This window comes from Scatophagus argus, chromosome 14, assembly GCF_020382885.2.
Source record: "Scatophagus argus isolate fScaArg1 chromosome 14, fScaArg1.pri, whole genome shotgun sequence".
Classification (NCBI taxonomy): Eukaryota; Metazoa; Chordata; class Actinopteri; family Scatophagidae; genus Scatophagus; species Scatophagus argus.
In genome coordinates, this window is record NC_058506.1 from 6,183,333 (window position 1) to 6,204,037 (window position 20,705).

Sequence of the window (20,705 nt, forward strand, 5' to 3'; positions counted from 1 at the left end):
ATTACCACAACTGTTTTAAAAGGGAGCTGACTTTGTTGCCCACCAGTCACAAAAACAAAAAATACAAAAGAAACAACTCGAGGACAGCTGCTGCTAGGCAACCAGAGTCTGTATGGTACCTGTAGGGGTGAATCTGCAAGGGAGGGTGGGGATAGATTTAGAGCTTGTTGTAAAAAAGACAATTATGCCTCCTTAACACAGGTCATTGGTTCAGGGCTACATGTGACTTATCAGGCCGCTGCTTTCACTCGAACAGAGAATTATTCTCGTAAACAAAACGCAGTGGTGTCAGCACTTGTGCTTCAAAAACCCATAATACGACAGCACGGCTCATGTCACCGCTCAGTACCAGTCTTCACACTCTTGCCTTGTGCATTGGACCATTTTAATGGCAGTTGGTACAAATGTGTTTTGTTGTTATATGATAGGACATAGTCCATGTTTGCTTTTTTTAGCAACATACAGTACGTGTGTTGCACTTTCATATTAAAAGGTGACACTTATCGTGCTCCTACTGCATATTTGCTCTGTTGAACCTCTTTATGTTAAGTGACAATTAGCAAATGTTAGCATGGTAACATGTGGAAGTAAGATGCTGAACGTAGTAAACTGTATACCAAATATCAGGCATTTAGCATTGTCAAGTGAACATGTTAGCATACTGGTGTTAGCATCAGCTCAGTACAGACTGACAGAGCTGCTAGAATGCTAGACTCTGTCTTGTTTCTCTACGTATGTGCTAGTGCTGACTGATAAATCATAATTCGGTTTTTTGTTTCTCCAGCTAACCCTTAGCTGCCCTCAGACTAAATGGTGTCATGTTGGTGATGACTGCGAGTTTAGCTAGCACAGTAGCTGAAGGAGGAAAGAAGAGCTCATGTTTCATTTTGTGTGTGTGTGTGTGTGTATTGCTTTGATTTACAAAGTCTGATGTCACTTCAGCTGCCACTCTGTTCTTCAGGTTGACTGATCAACAAACCCTTAATTGTTATTTTTTCCCCTCTCATTTATTTAGCTCCAGCACCAATTATGTGGCCTCTATCCTTGAGAATATTGAGTAGCTAATTTAAATCCCTGCATGTGGTACTTAACTAAGCATAATTAGTGACTGGATTCATTGGGCAGGTTAAATCTTTACAGACAAATCTGGAACTTTCACGGGGCATGGTTAATGGTGTGTTTAAAGTGGCGCTTATTGCTTACAGCCAGACTCCCATACTTCTCTGTCTGACTCCAGGATCAGATCAATGTTGCTTTGGGAAGATGAGAAGGAGTCTGTGGAAAGGCAAGAGTGCTGAGCCTCTTGTTAATGTGTGTGTGCGTGCCCCGTTCTGTGCACACTTTGGTAAATGACAATGAGAAACGAGGAGACGGGCCTTTGTTCCGTTTCCAGGTCGACTCTTGTCTGGATAGATGGAGATTTCACAGAGAGCTCACAAAGCCCTGAGGAGGGCAGATCAGAAGAGTGTTTGTTTTCCCAGCATTGCAAGTATGTGTGTTTGTGAGTATATGTGTGTGCTACCAAAGAGAACTGATAAACTGAAACAAGTAGATTAAGAACAATGGTCTTCTTTGTGGTGTGCATATTATCAGTGTTGCTTTTGAGTTTGTGTGTTTTCTAGCAGACTGGGAGAAATGAACTACTGACAAGACGTTCCATGTCAGCTTTCCCTTTGCAGATGGAAGTGATGCCTGTTTTGATCCCCTTGTTTTCTACAGCATCTCTGACAGTGAAAGAGATATGAGTGTGCCTGTGTGTGTGTGTGTGTGTGAGACAGTGTGTGTTACTTCACATACAAAGACTGAAAGTCATCACGAGAAGAAAAATTAAAAGGGAGATCCTACAAAGTGCGGACATTTTGCTGATCATGGCTTCTTTCAGGGTTCAAGATTGAGTTTTAAATCAGAATAAGATTTGAACACGTTTAGATAAGAATAAAGGTGAACATTTATCCCTTTGAAGCAGTGTTTTGAGACGCTCTTGTTTCATTTGTAGTGTTTCCTAAAGCAAAACATAATTCAAGGTGGGGTCATTCAAACACGTATATCAAAAAAATAGCAGGTTTGAAGGGAAGGGCAGGTTTATGTCATGGACAGAGTTCTTGGACCAGAATGTCACAGTTTTATTGGTCCTAAAAAAAATGCCAAAACTTGAACATTTGCCATTGTACCATGTGGCTTATATTATCACATAAAAAACTGCAATAAGTGAAAAGACAAACTGGACCAGGATTGACCTCCAAACTAATTGTGAGGTTGTAAAATCACAAAGTGATAAGACTGCATGGTGCTGTGCTTGTGTGTATGTTCATGTCCATGTATGGTGCAAATTAAGCTCATACACAATGACTGATACTATCACCATTCAGGCCCAAGTAAAGGTGCGGGTGGCAGCACATTCTCCAAATATGGAGGCTGTCAGTAGCTACAGAAATAGAGCTTGACCTACAAGTACTTTTCTTAAACCAACAGGTGGATATTATTCAGATCGACAAATACACCAAGGAGTCTTCAATGATAACTAAGCTACAATACAGCATTAACCAGAAGTTGAATCATTCTCTAAATCAGTCTCTAAACTCTGGCCATACACAGCCCACCTCCAAAACATCAGTATCACTGCTACTATTATACATATGGAACATAGAAAACACAAGCTGGGAATGTTTGTGTGTTCTCTCAGAGGTGGAAGCACATTATGACCTTGCATGTCATCTGTTCTGTCATGTCTTGCCCTATAAACCCACACTTGCAGACAGACAGCTGAGGGCGGGGTTGAACTAGGAAAACCTTTTTTGAGGTAAAACTGCACAACTCTTTCTCAGCCCTGTGGTCCCGTGGGTGAAGTCCAGAATTAGATGTGAACTTGATAACCCACCGCTGGTGAGGCTCAGCGCTCCATCCAGCGGTTCAGCTGCTGCGCCGCCGAGCACTGCCGCCATCAATGTTTTACACTCTGAGAGAAGGGGAGGCAGAACATTTCTGTGTGCTAAGGCGGGGAGCTTTTTCTCGTGTCATGCATATTTCATCGGCCTGTTCTTCTTAGTGGTCAGAATCCATTGGATTGGACGGCTCTTTGTGGTGTGTGTGTGTGGAGAAAGTGAACAGGCAGGGATACAGACTCACACACTTTGCAGAGTTAAGAAATACATGAAAGCATTATTGCACTTTGATTTAATGCACATTAAAGACACACAAACTTCACATTATATCTTAATTTCTATCTGTCTCAGTGTCTTAATGTCTAGGAGCCCAGTTTTCAATGACCTTTACCCCTCATTTTTGCTGTTCTTCCCACTTAATATACTTCATTTTACTCAAATCCACCTGCCGACAGAAGCAACTGAACAACGCGTTGGGGTTCCTTCATGGTACAACGCTCAGGCAGATTCTCGCAGTGTCGTTATCTGTTCAAGGATGAAGACACGTCGCACTCGACTGAGTGTACAAGCACTGGCTGCACATACAAGGTTCATCTCAGCAGGTTTCCTGCAGGCTCACAGCCATATTAACATATGGAGACAATTTACATTATGTGCTTACATAAAAAAAATGTACTGGAGATTATATGTGCTGCATTGATTGCCTGTGGTTTTCTACTTTCATTGATTTGACTGCAAGCAAAGCGTAGTATTCCAGTTCAAAAAGTCTTACTCGTGTGAAAATGTTCTTTGGGAGTTGCCTTGGTTGAGGACTTGAAAGGGATATGCCTGAAACAGTTTTTCTGCTCTTGAAAGAAATATGAACCAAAGTGGGGTTTTTTTCTTACCTTTGCAGTCAGAGATGTTTGTGGGTTTTCATTGTTACATAGAGTGATAAAATGAGACTCGGCAATTAATGGGGAACCACAAGTGAAATCTGGCTGCACTATGAGTGCTGATTTTGGCTGCACTATTTGTTTTTTTACTAGATATCCATTAATTTAATATTTGGTGTGCTGCAAATTTTTCCTGTGCTTTCCCCAAAATGCCAAGGTCCTAATGAAATAACTGAAGACAGAGGTGAAGTTCTGAAGAAGTAGCTGAATTTATTCTGTAAATGTAGATTGGCCTTGTTGATGGACAACGCCTGGTGTGTTGTTAGACCCTCAGCAGCAGTGCTTGAATAAAACCTTGTGAGGTGGTGTAGACAGCAGCATGTCTTTGGGAAAGGTACTGCTGGTTTTAGGATTTGGAAATATTACAGCAGCAATTTACTACATGACTTTTTTTCTCTATTAGCATGCTAACGCATGCTAAATAGGAATACACCAAGTGGGTGAGCATGGTAAACATTACACCTGCACGACACTGGCACGTTGGCATGAAATGAACACGCTTAAAGTTAATTAGTTTAAAGTACAGGTTAAGTCTTGTTAGGGTTAAGAGTGCAAGGCGTTAAACTATTAAGTAAGTCCCAAAAGAATTTTCCCAAAAAACATGATGTTGTGTGGAAGAAATATGTTTTCTCCATTTTGATCTGTATGAATTATATAGAATTGATATCCATTCTATTTATGAATTTAATTATAATATATATATTATATATGCGAGCCTTTGGGGGTCTTGGTCCTCATGTTTACAGCCACTGATTTAAGGCAGTAGTTGATAAGTTTGTGAATAGGCGGGTTAAATCGCTTGTGGGCACTTGGAAAACCAACCTCTTGTCGTACAACATCAGTATCAACTAGATTCCTCTACTGATATCTGCAGATGTGACAGTACTTTGTTTCAGCCACAGGACTGAGTTTAAATTAAAACTGTGACACTTTGGATGCTCTTGGCACTGAATAAGCAAATTTTGCAGTCACTGCAGAATGAATGAAAATGACTGTGAAGGAATTTTATCATTCGCTCAGTGGACCCTCTTTTGGTTGACAAAAGGTTTCTAATTTACAGCTGAACTCCATCCAACCCCAGTTGTACCTGGTGACTGTTTCCCTTTGAAGATTCCCCCTGTGCAACGCTCTGAAATTGTCCCTTCTTATCTGCATCCCCATCAGAGAGAGTCCTTCAGTGTTTTTTCACCCGACTGTGGCTGCTTGGGAAACGAAAGGCAGAGTGTGTGTGTTCTCTCACACACATGCATATTCTCACACCCAGTTTCATCGTGCTGATGCTGAGGAAGCCTGGCCTGCTGTGTCAGCGTTCCCTTGGGCAAAGTTGCTATGCAGATGTCCTCCAAATCATGGTGATGAAAATAGGAAGTTGCTTTGATCAAAGCACCTGCTGTGTTTTTTCAGTGCTGCTGTCGCCGCCGGAGCCCATATGGAACCTGTGCCAGCCGTCAGTCACCTCTCAGATACAGATGAATACATTTTCCATATCAGCCTGGACTAAAACTGCAGACTCTATGTGTCCCTCCAACAATTAAATTACACATAATGAGTTTTTCTTTCCACGCAGCATGAGGAAGGATGATTGGACCATCATTCAGGTCACCATTAGTACTCAGAATCGGAGAGAAAGTCTCAGAACGAACTCTCAGACTTTTCTTAGAGAGCAAACATCATTGAAGCATTGCTTGATTATCTCTGCCATTTTTGAACTCCTTCCAGCTGCCTCTGGGCACAAAATGTACCCATTCCTGTCCAGTTTTCCTTATTTCTGTGTGATGGGGGCAACTTCAGCTTGAGGGCCTTGCTCAAAGATACCTTGCCTGTCATTGTTTTGGAGTCTTTCATTTCTGCTCCACCCTCCAGGCTGCTTCCCTCTCATGTAATATGCCGTGTGTCTGAGAGTGTGTGAGGAGTCAATCCACGCTCCTTTTGCTGACCTGCTGTCACTCCTCCATCCTCCATCCAGTTTTTGCTTTCATCCTTTACACTCCTCACCTGTCAGAGTATTTCCCATAAGCACATCTTTATCACAGTCAGTACCCCAAAGCTTTTTTTTTTTTCATTGCTTGTTTTTTGTTGATTACTGATATTTCATTCTGTTTCATCCTGAGTTGGCCTGCTCAAAGGCTCTCGCTCACCTGAAAAGTACGTTTTTGCAAGAAGAACTTGTTATCCACCGAATCTCACCAAAGTACTGAAGAAATCAAGGGCAGAAAAGTCGATTCAGCTTCTACACACAAGTGCCTGCTGTGTTTTGTGTGTGTGTGTGTGTGTGTGTGTGTGACCCAGTTTAGATACAGTGTGATGCTGACAATGTAACCTCTTCACCTGTGACTCACAGGACGCTGACAACAGACATTAATCATTAACGTGCATCTTGTCAGTCAAAGTGTTTGGGTGTGTATGCATGTGTGACTTTTTGTTTTTCCAGAGCTAAATTTTGCTCTTGCTGCTGACAGTAATGTGATTGGTCACATCTCACCATCGCTGCTTTCTTCACACATCCCCCCCAGAAGACACACACACACACACACACACTCATGCTTTTCTTCGAGTTTGTGTTCAGTTTCACAAATCTCATTAACTAAACAGGGCAGGAGCAGATTTACACAGAAATCATTAATATACTGGAGAAGCACTACACATTCACTTCATTTGCACTCAGCTCAGTTTGACAAAGCATTTACAAACATACGACGTGTTTAATTCATTCATAAATACATGCTCTGCTTTATTACAGTATTTCTCATTGTTGCAAATGCGCCCAAATGGATAAACTAGGCCTAATGTCTACCTATGAATCAAAGCCTGTGTGTGTTTGTGTACTTGTGTATGCTGAGCTCACTCATTGGTCAAATCTGATGTCTACTGTAATTATGGGCACGGTGGCACTCAGCTCTGCTCACTCTCACTGATACATTACCCACAAAAACCACAGTAATTGGTTCCACCACTCAATTAGAGCCAGCCTGTAATTAAGACTGAACTTTCATCCTGTCCAATTCATCTGTTTTCTTTTGAGAGTTCTCCTATAGACTTTGTGTTGAGGCCCTCATTTGAGATCAACATTTTTTTTTAATCTATCTTTAATGTTGCCCTTTGAAAGGAGCGTGTGCTTTGATATTTCCCCCCTCATCGAATGTGAAGATGCAAGAATACCAGTGTGTTTAAGAAAGTTTCCATCTGATGTGAATGTTCTTTACAACATTAATTAACCTTCCTTATCTTTTGTTTATGCTGGGAACCCTTTGATTATCTCTGCCTCTGCACACACACAGTGAAAATGTCCTAGCAAGTGGCTTTGCCTTTCTGAGTTGTGTCACGGATAGCAAGCGACAAATGGCATGTTGACGGAGGAGGGGAGGAAGATGAACAGAGGCAGACTGAAAGGAAAGGTGGGGGTATTGCTGCGCTTAATACACACACACAGATATATATAAATATATATTGCTTTTTCATATTTGTTCTGGTGGACTGGCTCAGTCCTCTCACTTCTGTCAGATGAAGAAGAACCGTTGCGGGGTCCAAAGCATGTTCGGCTCTTTCTTATTCCTTTCCTGTCTCCTTTCTCTTCCTGCTCCTCCGTCATCCTGCCATGAATGCCCTGGCAAACGCACACACATTCCAACGCACATTCACACACAAACACAGTCAAAGAACTGGTGGCTATGCATATTGCATGAGTCCTCCACCTCTGAAGGCCTCTTTGCTTTTTTCATTTTGCAACTCAGAGCATAGATGATGAGGTGGAAGCCAGATCCTGCACTTTAGGGCTGTTGCCTTGCTTTACTGCAGAAACCAGAAGCTGCTATTTATGGGAAACTTGTGACTTAAGGATTTTGTGTGCTGCAGTATGAAAGATCAATGTAATTTAGTAATATCTTAACGTAATGACTGTAAACAACTGAGGCTGAACAAATGAAGGAAATCCATTACTTATTGATGTGTAATGAGACTACGTTTTTACCATGTTGCTTTCTCCTCTTACTATGCATGTCTTCTCCTTGGATTTACAGAAGATGACAAAACAGTATCTGAAGTTTATTGCACCCTTGGAACATTCTCTTGTCTGTGCTAAATAGTGTGACTGCAAAGGAAACAGAGCTATTTGCTGGAGGTGTGTGCCACAGTAACACCTGTCTCTGCAATGAGCACCTGTGCTGACGTGTGTGTGTGTGTTTGTACTCAGTCTAAGTAGAACAAGATGGAAACAGTTCTATGTCACAGTAATGCATCTCTTGTGTGTGTGTGCGTGTGTGTGTGTGTCAGGAATTCCCACTACTGCCTGTTTAATGTGAACAACAGCCAGGATGAGTCATTGTTGTGTCTGTGGCTGTTGGATTGCAGCTGCTTTATTCCTCCACACTGGGCCCTCAGCCGTAAACACACACAAACACACACGCACCCACACGCACACTCTTGGATGAGTGTTTGCAGAAGTGTGTGTGTGTGTGTGTTTATTTGTGCTTTCCTTTCAGTCTCATTTCTCTTATGTCGTTTTATCCTCTTGCCTCTCATCCAGTGATTGATCCTCTGCTCAGAGGCTTCTCTTGAGTGCACAGTGATGAGCGAGAGCTTGTGTCGCGTTGTCTTGTTTTTGTTTGCGCCATCTGTGTTATTTGGAATTAGTTTTTGTCGGTAATATGAAGGTTTCAGACTGCCAGTACCTGTCACACACACACACACACACACCCACACACACCATGATTGATTAGGTAATGCTGCTCAATTGCTATTGCTTTGCTTGTGTTTATGACTTTCTCATTTGCATAAGGAAAATGAATGTGCTAGCTCTGCTAAGTGAATTAAAAATGCTGCGTCTGAGGATCAAGTGTAGGTGTTCACTATACTGACCAACCTAATGTGTATTCTTGTACATGTACTGTATGAACTAAAGAACAAAAGATTTCAGCTCATAGTCCAGTCTGTTTCATAACATTGGCATTCACAGCTGTTCAGCTTTGATTGTTTGTTTGTTGTTTTTTTTTTAGAAATTTGTCTTATTTGCTTTCTTGTTAAGAGTTAGGTCAAAATATTGACCACTCTCATGTCTGATTGTTAAAAAGTTATAGCAGATTCATGGCAGATCTGTGCCATGAAAACTGCTATGAGTATTTCTCAAAATATCGATTTATTTCTTTAAATACGGTTATGCTCTATGTAAAACAAAAAATACCAGACATTCTACAGATAAAACACAAGAAGTCACAAATTTCTTTCAGTTGCATGTACTGTGCTGATACTTTGTACACAAAAATAATATACTGTTTTGTACTAGCGGGGACTGGTTTCATAGTTGCTGGTCTGCACAGAAGAAAAAGGGAGAACAGTAGTGATCCAGGACATGTTTGAGCTTTCAAGTTTCTGCAGCAGAGGGAATATTTTCTTACAAGGACATCAGTGGCAGCAGGGCGGCTGGGGACTGACTGTACATTCAGAGTCAGCTGGATAAGAGCTGATAAGGTAGATTCAGTAAGGATGTTCAGTGGGCAGAGTGACCCGTTGATCTGAAAATGACCAAACTTTATCACGCTTTCATTCAGGAAGTTAAGCCATACCTCTGCTGCATGAGGAAACCCAGCAAAACTCGACTGTCTTTGACGCAAGAAGTATGAACAAACTATTCATACTTCTTGCAGGTAAAACACAGAGTCACATTCACACAAACCAGTGTGTGACACCTTGTCCAGTTGTGACCTGTCTGATCCACGTCTGCAGCTGCTACACTGGATGCATTTGCAGCTGCGTGGTGGATCTCAAGTGCTTCACATTAAGTCACATTGGAATATTTTATTTATGAATCGCTTATGTTTAACTGGACTTCTGGACTTCGATAATACAAATGCTTTACTTCATATGTTTTTAGTCCATCTGTCACAGAATTTACAAGATTACAAATACACACATACTGCATACACATAGTGTTAGTTCAGGCAGGGCATGGAGGCATTAGCGAAGTATTTGTATTAACTGATCAACTGATCACCATTGGCATTCATGTTTCATAATTGTTGGCTCACTCACAGCTGACTAGTCGCATTCATTGAGGTGTACAGCACAGACATTATAACCTGAAACCCTTTGCTAACCCTATGCCACCTTCAACTTTATGTGCTATTTGTTCAATATTGCAGATTTAACTAACATTTCATTTCCATAATGTTTTAATTAAAGGGGTGTTAGTTTGCTCAGCAGAACCCTTGTTGTTCCCTCAGAAAGCAGAGCCTTTTCTGTGAAACCTGACTGTGTAACCATTTGCTATGAATGGTCAGTTCCTAATGTAAGTGTCTCTTTTTGAACATGTACAATGATAGCAAGGTAAGACAACATCTGTTGTTTGCTCAGGCAGACAGGAGCCTACAATGCACCAGTCATTCATTCTTTGGTAGACAACTGATGTGGTGTGACGATGTGGTTTTTCAGTGTTGAAAGCGGGTGTGTGTGAGAGCCACACGTCTGTCCACTCAGACTACATACTATAATATACTGCACCAGTGAAAGATGGCTGCCACTTGAGATATAGAAGCTAACTGACTTGGGGAGTGTGTGTGTGTTGACGAGGTGCTCCTTTGGGCCATAAGTCAGTTTCTAACTTACCACTCCATCATTATCAGAAAGATGGTTCACACAGGTGCGTGCCCCCCCACCCCGACACGCACACATCACATACCTAAAGGAAAGTGAGAGAGAAAAATCTCCACATTCCTGCCCCCCAACCCCCTGGTCCTCACATGCAGTTGGCACGGTGCCTCCTTAAATCAAACACATGCACTTTCACTGCCCTCTTCCTCACACAAAAAGACAGGCAGACATATGGACGAACTCACACACATACACATGCAGTGTTTGCCCTCTGGATTTTATAGCACACACCCATATGCACCCTTGCACACACGCACAGACACATCTTTGTGTTTGTATCTCTGGCTTTGCGGAGGAAGAGGATATGATATATGCATCACTCTCTGAGCTATCATATCTCACGATGACGGGAGAGCGCGGATCAGTTTTCTGGGAGGGACCAAAAGCACACACACACACACACACACACATACACACAAAGGTGTTGTAAAAGCAGTCAATTTTTGGACGGGTCTTTCTCCCTACGTGAGGACAGAGTCTTATATTATTCTGGACTTGCCCCCCTACACACGATCATTTTTGTAATGAAACCTGTCCTCATGTTTTCACCTGCTGATCTACTTGTCCCATGCTGTCGATTTGGAGCTCTGTGTGTGTGTAAAGATGTTTTACTTACATGAAACTGACATGTGGCCTACACTGTAGATTAGCAGATCATGTCTTATGTTTAGAATTGAATTAGTTCTAGTACTATTGAAAGTATACAAGTATGCTATATAGACAAAAGTATTGGGATGGGGCTGTATTTCAGGGGTTGGGCTTAGCCCTTTACTTCCAGTGAAGGGGAATCTTACTGCTTCGGCATACCAAGACATTTTGGACAATGCTACGCTTACAACTTTGTGACAACAGTTTGGTGTAGGTTCTTTCCTATTCCAGTATGACTGTGTCCCAGTGTACAAAGCAAAGCTCCAAAATGACATGGTTGGATGAGTTTGGTGTGGAAAGCCTCGACTGGCTCACACAGAGTTCTGACCTCAACCCCATTCAACACCTTTGGAATAATCTGCAATGGAAATTGCGAGCCAGTTCTTTGGTCCAACATGAGTGCCCGACCTTGCAATTGCTGTACTGCATGAATGTGTGCAAGAATTCACACGGAAACACTTCAAACTCTTGTGGAAAGCCTTCCCAGAAGAGTGGAATCTGTTAGAGCTGCAAAGCTGTCTGTGTATTTAGAATGCAACGTCATTGAAGTCCCAGCAGGTGTAATTAATTAATAATAATAAAAGTGTCCCAATACTTTTGTCTGTATAGTGTAGTTAAACTCACTTAATAGAAGAAAAATATCTTCACTCTTTAAGTGACAGCAGCTGCTGTTCAAACTACAGCTTACCGTGTAGTAGCACTGAAATCATAGTAGATTAGTCAATAGATGAATTGCCAAAAAAAGACATTTTCAGTCAGTGATTAATTGTTACAGCCATTTATCAAGCATTCATTCATCCATTTTCTATACCACTTATCCATCAGGGTCACAGGGGGCTGGAGATTACCCCAGCTGACTACAGGCGAGAGGCGGGTTCTTCATTTATCAAGCAGAAATACCAAATATTTAGTAGTTATAGCTTTTCAAATGTTAAGATTTCACATGTTTTCTCAGTTTTATATAATTGTAAATTGAATATATTTGGGTATTGGATTGCTATTTGAACAAAACAGCAATTTGAATATTTCACCTGAGGCTCTAGGAGCTGGAAATTTTTTTTAATGACTGTAGTAATTATTTGAAACCCAATTTTTAAGTTTCAAACAGTGAGAGTTGTGAAAATCACTCAGTATGTGGCTGTTTCTTTTATCTGGTGTATTAATTTGTCCACCTCCCCTGCAGATAGCATTTTAAACTTTCAGTTCAAGTAAGATAAGGAAAATGTCTTTGCTTTTCATGATAGCAGCCTTTTATGAAACTGAATCAGGTTAAAACAACCACGTAAAATGCATACCTGACACACACACACACACACACACACATATATATACAATTCCTTCCTAATTGATATGTCCTGTGTGTCGGCCTGCTCACTCGGCTCACGTTGATTGATCTGCTGATGGGATGGATGCTCTCAAGCTTGTGATCTTATCCGTTACAGCAAAGCAGTCTACACACGATACAGAGGCTAGGAGGGAGAGAGAGAGGGAGAGAGAGAGAGAGACTGGATCTCTGTTTATCCTCCACTCTCTCTCGCTCTCTGTCCCAACACATCCCTCACCTCCCTCGCCTCTCTCTGATTACAGTTTAAAGAGGGCACCTCACAAGAGCAGACAGACAGGAGAGGAAGACGGATGAGGCGAGCAGCCAGTCTGGGACCGAGCAGATTAAACCCTGGTCTCCCCCACCAGCCTCTCTTGTTCATTTCACTTCTTTCACCATGTGACTGCGGGGTCAAGACAAGGCTGCTGGGCAGGAAGTGAAGCATGAATAAAATGGGATCACCCTGACAGCCGGATTGCTCAACCACACCCTTTATTGTCTGTTTAATTGTCCACTTTTGGGTGGCGGACACAGTTGGCTCAGTTGTCACAGGGAAACTTGAGGGATGCTGAATATTCACTAAATGCCACTTTGACAAACCGCCATCCCGTGTTCAGTTATGTTTGGGTATGCTATCTGCTAAACAAACCTCCTTCTGAGGTCAGATTGCTTCAACCACAGCTCACCCTGATTGAATCTTAGAGGATCATTCTAAGTGAATTGAAATGATTAACTGGCGTCTAGTCCAGGGTGTACCCCGCCTCTCGTAGTCTCCTGGGACTCCAACCCCCCCGCGATCCTGATGGATAAGTGGTATAGAAAATGAATGGATGTTAAAGTGCTTACTTTATTCATTTCGTAATGCTAATGTTTGTAGATGCATTATTCTGTCGTGCCAAAGCTGCCAAACAGGAGCATACGTGCAAAGTAAAAGCACAAAAACTAAACACATTCTTTTTACCTTAAACAGTCCAGTAACAAGCAAAATATCCTTGGTAAAAGGGACACCAGTTCACCAGTGAGAGTGAAGGTGCATGTTGTCAGTACAGCCCTGGGCACGTGTATCCAAAACTTGCACTGGTTTTCATTCTGCCAGCCAGTCTCAGTGGCTTGACTCACCAGTAATAACATGTTGAGTAAAACAGCTATCAGCCCTTACGTGTCCAGTGTTTCTGAGATCTTGCTTACGCTTTTAACCAAGACAGTAAATGCACTTGTTGCAGGTTTAAATATCCTTTATCATAACTGCAGTACATTTCACACATGTCCAAAACAACACAAGTTTAGTGTGTGTGTGATTCTACATCTGTCAGTTTTTTTCTATATGTTCCTGCGCTTGTGCCAGCAGCTTATGTTTCCCTCCTCGCCATTTCGATGCGGCAATGTAGACAGACATGTTTCCAGATTTCCGTGACTACTTTGAGTTCATTGTTATCAGCAAATAGAAGTGATGGCCAATAAGTAAATAAGTCAGCCAGAATTTGAGTGTATTATTATACTAACACCGGTAATTAATATTTTTATGATGAGGTGTTGGAAGCTCTGGGCATCTATCTCACTTCTTGTTGTCAAGACTGCACAGCCTAATCTCATAATCCATGCAGCTATTTTGCCCATTATCCCTTCTCACTGACAGGCCGATACAAACAACCTCAGTAGGAGCTGATACTGTGTCAGCGGGGCTGAATCGCCCGTCCATGGACGAGATGCTTGCCATCTGCTCTGTTTACACTTTCAGACTTTTAGACTGTATTCTTTTGACAGCCTTTGATGCATTAATGATTTCCCTTGTCTCTCAGGTCTCTTGCTTCAGTCTAACCTTGTTTACTCTAGAGTTAGCTGCACTCTTTCATCGTGGCTGGAATTCCCCTGGTTCTCAACTTCTAACCAGAGCACATCGGATAGATGGGAAGTATGGAGAGAGAAAGTATATTTGAGAAAGGCAGGCTGTCATTGTCTTCTCGTCAGTCTAATGCTGTTGAACAGTGCTCATCCTCTGAGTATTTTAGAAATCACTTCTGCTGTTAGATGGCTTCAAAACAAAACTCATGACACAGATTATAACCTGTAAATTTCCAGGATTGTATGCCTGTTAACCCGCCGATGCTTCAAGATGCAAAAGCAGAAGATGAATTACTGCTGTTCGCTTATCTGAATGATTGCTGATTCAGGAACTAACTGTAATGGTAAAACTTGCAGATGAACATTAGTTATTTGGCTCTGCACTGTATCATTTCTCACAGAATGTACATTTTGTCGAAAAATGCTGCTGCTGACAAATCTTATTCCTTTTTAGCGCCTCTTGTTATGAGATATGAGGTGCGGAAACTGGCTGCAAATTGCTCCTCTTTCTCTCTGTCACACACAAGCAATTTAATGCCGGGCAGCAAAGCTTCTCAGGCAGGAGACATCTCAGCGATACAAGTTGTCTCTTGTGGGAAGACAAATGAGAAAAACAAACTAGGGAAACTAAATGAGATGGAAAAAGAGTAAAGGGGATGAAAGTAACATTGTGGAAACCAGTCCCACCTACTTTTTCCTGTTGCCGGGGGCAGAGCAAGCCATAGTGCCGCGCACATTCAGCAGCAGCAACAGGAGCAAGAGGCGTCATTGGTCTCCAGAGTCTCCCAGCACCCTCAATCTGTCACCACACACTCACACGCAGAGTGCAGAGCACAGAGCACAGAGCACAGAGCACAGAGCACACACACACACCAAGTCTTCCCTTCAGCTATTAGCAAACATTAACACAGAGTGTAAGGCACTAACAGCATAAAAATAATACAAATCTAGAGGCCTTCACAATACTGACTTTAGCTTTGGTGACACCAACAGGTCGACATTTTTGCCTTTTAGCGAAATGTCTTGATGATTATAGGATGGATAGTCATGACATTTGGTACAGGCATTCATGGTGCCTGGATGATGTATCCTCATAACTGTGATGATCCCCTGACTTTTCTCTACAGCCACCCTGAGGTTGAAATGGTGGAAATTTTACATGACAAACACCAGCATTGTGAGCTCATATAATCATCATCCATTTCTTAATGTGTATGTGAATATTTCTCACTTATTTTCTAATGCATCCTTTTCACTATTTTTTAATTTTTTCTTTATTTGTAAAGTTTAGAAACTGAAAATAAAAATTATCCAAGTACCCATATTCCCAGACGTATCTGCTGGCGTTTACAAGCGGTCCCTGACGAGAGACAGAGAAGAACAGTCATATAAGCTGGTGTTTTATTAATAAAGCACATGAATAAAACAGCAATAAAGGATATAATGCAAAATAAAGTGGGTTAAAACTTATGAAACATACTCATGAAATACAACATACTTATGAAATATAGCTCCACAGTGACTAAAACAAAAGTGGCACAATGATGGTTTTGACAGATTTACAGATGAAATGTAAGAGTTATATGGTGCTGGCTGTCAGTGTGGAAGCACAGAGGTGTCTGAGTCTGTGTTCGAGATAAGACTTTCTGTAGGAAACAGAAGTGACACTGAGCCCCTAATCCCACTATCATCTCTGCTTTGCCTTTTATGGCCAGGCTGTTTAGCACAGTCTGGGCTCACAGAGGCCAGAGGAAGTCACTGACCCTCATGAGAGGTCACAAGGACAACCAGCACTTTGTATAGCTGAGGGAAGACAAGGTAGTCATAAAATCCTGCAAGAAATACTAAAATATGATGAATAAAAAATGTGACTCCTCCTGAACGCCGTGTAGCGCTTTTTTCTGTCCTAAAACAGAATTACAGCCTGTCAGAGTCTCTGAGAGGAACAAACAGCCTCAGTCGACTGAAAGGCCTTCAACAAAGGGAGAGGGATTCTCTGTCTCTGTCGGTGGACCTGATCATGATTTCTGGCCCTTCTTAACGACAGCAGGCCTCCGCTCACTGCCAATGCCGTGTTGCTCGCTATTTTAAAGGATATAAGAGGAAGAGAAATTGTGGTGAGGAGACGTTCAGGCATGCATCAGAAGAGACCAGAGGCGCTGCTGACGGCAACAGTGTGGATGCACTCATAACCCCAATGCCTTACTTGTGGCTCAAAGAGAGATGTAACAAGAAAATGATACACACATGCAATTTTCCTCAAGAATATGTTCCCCTCTCACCCGCTGCACTTTAGCTCTTCCTTTCAACTCTTCCTTTTGTTCCTTCCTCTTCTGACACCCTCTCCCCGGTCGCCCAGCCGCCACTCCTCCGCCTCTTCATCTTCCTTGCAACCCCCTCCCGTCCTCTCCTCACGCACATCGCCCCCCGAGAAGCTTTCAAATTCTCTCAAATTGAAATGTGTCTGCCCAAGACTGAAAATAAGTCTGATTCTCCTCTATTGTTTTCTCCACACAGGCGTCACTTGATGATTCTTCCCCCTTGTGCACGTATTTACTTTTGTTACACAATTTCTCATCCTCATGCAAGTGCGTTTGAGCACTCATCAGCTCCCATGCCTGTGTTTTCCCTGTTGCCCCGACATATGTTTTCATCATACAAACACTATATATGGGCTATAAGAGAAATGCCATTAATCTCCCTCTCCTGTGAGACCTGTGTTGTTTGTGTGAGTAATGAGCTCTGTACGTCTACGCTGTGTTTCTGTTGTCTTTAATTGGTGCAGCGTGACTCTATTAGAGTTATCCAGCGTAATTAACGGCTTCTCTGAAGTAGGAATCCAACCTTACTGCTTCACAGGCCTGACTTGTTCAGCTCTTTGCTGATCTGCTGATCAGCGATTAATAAAGGTTTGTCAATGGTTTTGCTGATTCAGATTTCTGGAAGTTTGCTCTTTGTATATGTGTGCCTGCAGCACTGTCATACGTGTACCCAGGTGTGTGAGACAAGCCATAAGGAGCTGATAAATAATAATGATACTCCGGTATGTCCCTGCCTGCAGCTTTTTAATCAGTGCCTTCCACAGCCCCCCCCCCCCCCCCCACCCTTCGTTTATTTGCTTGTCTATGCAGAGTCGTCGTGCCAGTGAAAGCAGATCAGAAAATGTTTACAGCAATGTAGTTGTTCAGTATTCATTTTTCTTCACATCTTCAAGATGGGATGAGTTGGTTTTTAGCCATGCTGGTTCAGACTAAAATATCTTAACAACTGATTGATGGATTCGGAGACATTCATGGTTCCCAGAAGATGCATCATTCTGACTTTGCATATGCAGGTCAAAATTTTCACTTGACACACCTGAACATCTACACATAATAGATGATGGCTGGTTGGCCTTAGAAGTTTGTACAGATCTTTCTTTTCCCAGGGGATGAATCCTACTGGTGATCCCCTGACTCTTCATCCAACACCATCAGCAGATTAAAATTAAAACTTTGTCCAGTTCTTTATCTTATTACTAAATACTATATATATATATTTATTTATTCCCATTAGCCTCAGCTGTGCTAGTCCATAAACACACTTGGACAGTGCATTTCAATCATGTGTTTGTATAGTAACACTCAATAAGGCAGGAAGTTATATTTTGCTGTATTCACCTAAATCACAATTTGAGACTGCAAAAGAGAAACAGAAATTACTAACATTTATAAATTATAAGTAACAGACTCTTGAATTCTGGAAAGAGAAATTGCTGTTGAGTTTTTCAAATGCCTTTTTTTGGCACTTGAGCATCCAGGCAAAGTGGCGCCTAGTCTCATTATATTCAAGACAGCAAACAGACATCCCTACAGCCAACATCTTCCAACCTCTGCAACTCACACCAAAACAATCTAGATAACACGACACTTAAAGGAGACTGTAGGTACTTTTGATTTGTCCCTTTAAGTCTGAAAATTATATGGTTTACTACTATTATTAGTATATACAATTAGTGCATATGTAAATCTTTTAAATTGTGACAATGTGCTGCCAGAATCCAAATTATGTGTGATAAAATGGATTTCTCAGTAGTAGTTTTGTCTACAAGTCCAGTGTCCTGAATGAAAGGAATAGATGAGTCACCCTTTGAATCTCTGGGGATTATTGTGGATCTGTGTGTGTGTTTGTGTTTGTGTGTGTGTGTGTACAGTATCCATGTGCACTATGATGAAGCCCTGATACGTGATCTCCCTCCTGATCAAGGTGACTTGGATGAGTGGTGGTTTTGGGTGAGGCGGGCAGTCTGCCCGGATAAAGATGTCAGGCATATCGCTGGCAGGTTTGGGACTACTGTGCTCCCTCTGATATAACTGGAAGACACACTCCCTTGCTGAGCCATGAGTCACATACACACAAACATACACACACACACATGCACTGTTAGTTCAAATAGTCTTGGATCCTTTGTTTGCGTTCGTGTTTGCTTTTGTGTTAGTGTTTGTGCATGGACGGCCTGCGTATCGCTGCCAGTGTCCTTTTGCTGTCCCTCTCTGATGATCCGAGGCACAGTAGGCTTGGCACAGACTTGATGTCACTGTCATGCCAGCAATCTGAAATCTGAACCTCCCTGCTGCCCATATAAGCCTGAGGAGGGAGAGACAGATTTGGGTTTAAGCTAAATAGAGAGCAACAAAGAAAATGAGACAGGGAGGACAAAGAGACAAAAAAGAGGAGGGATGGTGCTTCACCTCCTTGATCTGATTCCTAGATAGGAGTGTGTGCAGATCAGCTCTCTCATCCTGCCTCTCTGCTTTCAGTTATTTCTCTATCCAGGTGATGAGGGTTCGCTACACAGGATGAATGGTGAGGGATAATCCCCCCAGGCTCACAGATAATCAACTTACACCCTCTCACTGCCTGTCAGCTCACTCCCCGTGTCCAGCTCCGCTCGGAGTTATTGATCAAAAAGCTTTATTCTTGTTTATTCCACTTTAGAGCATCACTCAACCTCATTTTATTTCTTTTGTCACACATGCACAGAGGATCTGTGCGTTGCTCTCAGCCTGTCGGCAGGCTTCACTGGGATTTCTCTCTGAGCCTGTGAGGGCCTCCTTTAGGCATCAGGTTGTGGTTTAGTGTAAATAATAGGACCTGATATGTGGTTTGTGGGTTCTGTGTGTATGAGTGTGTGTGGGTTTTGTGTGTGTGAGACAGAGAGAGTGTGTGTGTGTGAATGTAGAGGTAATGAAGTGGGAAGATATCATCAGTTTATGCATGTATATGTATCGAGTGTAACTATATAGATAGTGCTTCATAGACACTCCAGTGGGGCACAGTGAGCTCACAATAAAAACTCAGTCACACACACGCTCAAATGTAAATTCTCAAATGAAAACTGCTATGCAAAGAAGTCTCACTTCTATCCAGCTTCTTTCTAGGCTGGACATTCATGGTCACATGAAGAGCCAACCAGGAAAAGGGAGGATTGTGCCCTTTAACCTGCTGGGAGGTTTTCACACCTTGATTTTTGATTTTCATTTTGTTTGTTCTGGTGTGAGTTTTCATTCAAACTCTGGACTAAAGAACGTGGATTAAGAATGCCAGAAAAGGTTGGTTGGTTCATCTATTTATAAAATATCATACAGTAACTGTTGTAACATGTGTGAACATGTCAGTGCAAGGATTTTACCTGACCAATCAGAAAGTGAAAAGCTGTTCAAAGCAGGTGTTGGAATACAGGTAACACTTTTTTCCCTCACTTTTTGTCACCATTACTTTGTCAGAAGTCCACACATACAAGGTGTACAAAGTGCAACGCTGCTCACCTGAATTTCCTCATGGTGATGTGGTGTACAATTATCAAAACAGTGGAAAGCTGATGAGATATAAAGTGAGGGGGGGGGATTCATTATAATTCAATCATTACCTGCCTCCTATAAAGCTGCTTCTCTCTGCCGCTGAGGTAAACAAATGATCTGGCCTCCGTCTAAGAAGTTACACCATCTACATGTCCATCTGAATGAACATACAAGCAAACATTGTCACCTGCGCCCAACCTCTCTCTCGCTCTCTCTCACACACACACACACAGGACAGAACACATTCAGCCATGGCTACATGTCACATTCACTTCATGTAAAACCTGTCGCTCTTCATGTACACATCTGAGACAGACACACACACACGTGTCCGATCTTCACCTGGCGACAGCAGTGACAGCAATTCCCCCTGTCACGTACAGTCAAAGCCAGTCACACACACTCCATGTCAAACAGTGCCAAGGCTGTGAACCACGTAATAATCATATCGGTCTATGTGTGTGTGTGTTTTCATTGTGGCCTCATTGTGCAGCAGTGGAGTGTCTATAAAGCAAAGCTGGATAAACAACTCTCCTTTGTTTGGCCCCTAGCATTGGCTGCACACAATCCGTCCAGCAAAAACACACAGTCT

General features: G+C 42.2%; 1 protein-coding gene across 3 annotated transcripts in view; it reads left to right on the forward strand.

The window, feature by feature from the left end:
• Positions 1 to 20,705, forward strand: part of LOC124070212 (transmembrane protein 211) — an 89,451-nt gene that overhangs the window by 26,638 nt on the left and 42,108 nt on the right. The gene's annotated exons all lie outside the window — the stretch shown is intronic.